The sequence below is a fragment of the Cariama cristata genome, unplaced genomic scaffold (genome assembly GCF_000690535.1).
Source record: "Cariama cristata isolate BGI_N322 unplaced genomic scaffold, ASM69053v1 scaffold29202, whole genome shotgun sequence".
NCBI lineage: Eukaryota > Metazoa > Chordata > Aves > Cariamiformes > Cariamidae > Cariama > Cariama cristata.
Genome location: NW_009604953.1, coordinates 3,208 through 7,441, shown reverse-complemented (window position 1 = coordinate 7,441; position 4,234 = coordinate 3,208).

Sequence of the window (4,234 nt, the reverse complement as noted above, 5' to 3'; positions counted from 1 at the left end):
CATTCCTGAAGACATGGGGATCAGGGATTGAAGTTTGAGCCCTCTTTCTCCCCTCTGCCCTTTGTGGTTCAAGTTTTTTAATATTTTTTTTTTCTCCCTCTTGCCCTCTGTGTGGAAACTGCAAATTGAAGGCCTTTTTCTTTAATGTAAAGTGTATTTATTAAAAAATTAAATACAAATCCTGTCTCTGTTTATGGCTGTGAATTGTAGCCATGCATTCCTCTGCCACCGATGCAAAAGTGGTGCTCTGTGCACCTGAGGAGTGCAGCTAGGTGTAGCTAGTGGCCCAGCTGCAATAAGGAAGGGCAAAGTAAACAAGGGGGTGAGATTTGTGAGCACAGGCTCCACCCGCTGCTCCAGTCCACGGAGACTCCCAGAGCTGCACGATGGACACTTCACAGCGCCTGTGCACTCAAATCTGACTTGTTTGTTTGGTCAACAGCCTTGAATTCTCAGTGGGGTTGTGGGCAGCTCGGTACCATGTGCTCGGTACACTGTGCTGTGTGGGAGGTGGAAGGTGCTGTTAATGCCAGGCTGTGATTTTTGTTTAAAGATGCGCTAGAATATCCACGCTGCGGTTCGGCTGCAGGAAGCATGATGAGCTGCAGAGAACTCTCACCACCTTGCTGGCATGTGTCAGAAGGCAGGAGCAACATTGGGCCTCCTCATCCACGTGTGGCTTGGCGTTACGTAGGCTGCCTTGTGGCTATACTGGCAGAAGACAAATTAGGTGCTCCTGTTTGTACATGACAAGAGGCCCTGCCCTTAGAAAGGGATGAAAAAAATTGCAGTTGAGTGTTTGATTTCACTGTACAGCACACAGCTTAGTTCTGTGAGTCAGAACTGGAAGGTAAGTGTGCTCATTGCTTGCTTGGACAAGGCCACTAAATGTGCTTTTTATTCACAGGCGTTCAGATAACATCCACTCAACTTTTTACCCTTTCTCTGTTTTGGCCACTTTCAGAATAGGGTTTGAGGCAAAATGGGGAGATAGAGGCTTCTCACTCCTTGACACTACAGCAAGTTTTCCATGAAGAACTGTACTCATTTCAACTAAGGCTCAAGGTCTCGCTGCTTGAAGAGGAAGGATTTTCTTTTTAACCAAGAGAAGGGATAGCTTTTCTTCCCTCCAGCATCGCATCTACTTAATGCACTTACCCAGGGCTGCTTGTTAATAATTAAAAAGAAAGGTTTTGCTGCAACTTATAATGGATAATTGTACCCTACAGAGTCAATAAAGACAAATGAGTTGCGATTACTACAGCATTTAAGACCAGCAATTGGAGCAGCATTCTGATTAAATGAGGGGATTGAAAATCGGATATGCCACGCAACAGCTGTGGAAGCCAGCCTCTGCCTTATCAAAAACCATCTTATGCAACTTTACCTTGGAAAATGTGCTGCTCAGGAGGAGGAAAAAGATAAAGCATGTGCTCAACTACTAATAACAGAGGGAGATACCGTGCCAGATGTCCATATCTTGTTCTGGCATTATACCACAGCTATAATTGGCTGCATCTGTTGCTGGTTTGGGCCTGGCTATCACAGAAATTTACCAACTAGTTTTGTGAGACAGAACCAAAGCACCTAGGATGGAGCTCCTATTTATAAATTTGACTTAGAACTGGGCCACTGTAAGTATATGTGCCATCCCTCTCCTCCCACACCTAACTTTATTGAATAGAGCCCAAGGGAGCATGCTCGGCCCTAGCCTGTGGCTAAGGAGGCAGGGCCCGGGCTGCTGCAGCCTGCAGGTCACCCACCCAAACCTGCTAAAGCAGCCCCCTCTGCCTGTCCTGGGCAGACGCTTGGCCTCTCTGCTTGCTGATGGCAGAGCTGCTGAAGTTAAATACACAACGGTGGGGGAGCTTGCCTGCACCCCGTTCTGCCCCCTTTGTTCTTGTGGGACATCACTTAAGAGTGCTGGGGAATAGGGTGACTGTAAAAATGGGGATTCAGCATCGAGTACTAGCAGGGGTTGGTTGGTTTGTTTTTGTCAGGCCATCCATTTGGGATAGGGTAAATCTCAGTGTGTGGAAATTCACCTATTCCCCTGGCATCACGATTTCATCTGTTTAAAAGGACTTTTTCCAAACACCGTGCTATAATCTTCCTGAATACAGACAGCGTGGTGCTGCTGTGATGCCATACGGTATTTCTTCTTCTATGCAGGCTTAGGGGGGAGTGGAAGGGGCATTTAAATGTCCTGCCAGCTGGCTAAGACATATAGCTACCTCTCCGCAATGGCGGGGAGCCTTTGCAGGAAGGATGCAGCATTTCCTCCCATAATGTGAGCAGCGCCTAGCCCAGCCTGACCCTGTGCCCTTGTATTGGCATACTCCTCTTCACTCTGTGACTGGGCCATGAGTAACTGCTCAGCCTGTTTGCTACTCTGCAGCACCGTTCCATGGAGTACAGGCTGTGTAACCATCATGCCAGCACCCTGGGAGGTTATGCGCATTTCACTGCAGTGCAGTGGTTCAAAAAAAATCTCATACAGGCCATGGCTTGGAGGGCAGACTAGAAACCTCAGGGCTGGTCAGTAGTTTAACCTGTGTGTTAGCTATGGGTAATAATCAAGGTATGATCGGCTCATCAGCATCGGTCATACGTGCTGGGCACTTGGGACTGCCTTGGTCTAGCCCTCTTGTCCGTGTTGCTGTTGTAGTAAAGACAGCCAGCAACTGATGTTAAAAAGAGGCTTTGTAAGACAGAATATTTATTGAATGGGTGTTTGGAAAGAAAAAAAAAAAAAAAAAAAATGGAGCAACTCAGACTAAACACTAATGCTCTCGTACCCTAGCCCCACTTTGAGTTTCAGATCACCCTCAAAAAGACCATTACCCTATTGCCATTACCTTACTTTCACTGCTGTACCAGGCTGAAGAACCCCCTGCCCTGGCCCCAGCCAACCCCCCAGCACTGCTATACCCACCATCTGCTAACATCACCGAGGGTCTGAGGCCTCCCAACTAGGGCCGTGGTGTTCCTCCCACCTCCCCACCACGTATCTTCTTCCCAGAACTGCATCCCATCCCAATTTAAGGGCCAGGTCTTGCAGGCTGTAAGATACAGGCACAGTGTTACTTTGCTGTAACTAGCCTTTTTTCAGGCCTGTTTGGAACTCGCTTGGATGCATGTGTGAGGGGATGGGATGGTGGAGAGGACTACAGGATAGCGGCCTTCCAGCTCAGTCTGTTCATTGCTCCATTGCGTGCTGGGGCGGTCATCAGGTTAGGGCTGATGCTGCTTCTCTCCCAGGTGGGTTTTTTTCCTTAAACTCTCTGACTTCTCATTTACACCTGTGCATTTGTTTGTAGGAGGGACATTTGTTGGTCTTCTATTCATGTACACATGCTCACAACCATCAGCCACTTCACTGGGAACAGAAATCCCATCATTAAAAATCTTACCCAACCCAAAACAGGACAAGTCTTTGTCTTCTAAAAAAACCCAAACCCCTACACTATTATTTTCTTATCTCAAAAGGAAAGTGGGAGATGGGGGATTTCTGGTGGTTCCCTGGCTTTGCCATCAAGCAGTTACAGCTTTTATCATGTATTGATTTTTTTTTTTCCTTCTGATTCCTCACATTCACACACCGTAACACACACATGTACCCATGGACACACACACACTCTCCACAGCAGCGCGAGCTACAGCTCCCTGCCAGCAAGAAGCCAGCCAGGCATTTGTTACTGCACCACCACGCACACTGCCTCAGACTGACCGGACATCTCCAACACGTAGGATAATCTGACAAAAAGCTCTAATCACTCTATGACTCTGGCCATAAGGGGTATTTAATAGCACTTGGTTTCAGATAACACTTAACGGTTACAATTGTTGACATTTGGCACTGTCTACATTACAACAGCATTGGGGACTTGGTCACAAGGTTAAAAGTCAGCATCCCTGTAACCGTGTAAAACCAGGGGCAGTCCAGCTACCCTACGCCGTGCAGCCGTGGTGCTGAGAAGGGTGCCTCTGTGCTGCCCAGTGCAGTGAGCCCGGAGACAGGGCTTGGCTGCTGGGAACAGCAGAGTTGGTCCTCTGCTCCCACAGCGTAAATCGTACCCCTGCCGCTCTCAGCAGATGAGCCAGCTCGCCTCTCACTGAACCGTGCCCGCACACCATGGACAAAACCCTCTGTGGCCTTGTAGCTGTACTCGGGCCCCTACGGACAGAATTACGTTTTCTGGGGTACAGAAGACGCATCATCAAGTGAAATACT